Below are 210 nucleotides of genomic sequence, written 5' to 3' on the forward strand. Positions count from 1 at the left end.
ACTGCTACTACCAGTTCTAATAATAACAACAAATAAACCACAGCAGTAAATTAATTTCTACGGTAATTACTTTCGGTCTAATTAACGTCAATCTTGAACCTCATTAAACTGGCTAATTGTAAGAAAAGACGAAGAATTAAAAAAAAAGGCGTTGTATTTCCTTAAACGTTTCGTTTTGTTTTATTTGTGAAATAAATATCAATATTATCA

The sequence above is a fragment of the Penaeus monodon genome, chromosome 23 (genome assembly GCF_015228065.2).
Source record: "Penaeus monodon isolate SGIC_2016 chromosome 23, NSTDA_Pmon_1, whole genome shotgun sequence".
NCBI lineage: Eukaryota > Metazoa > Arthropoda > Malacostraca > Decapoda > Penaeidae > Penaeus > Penaeus monodon.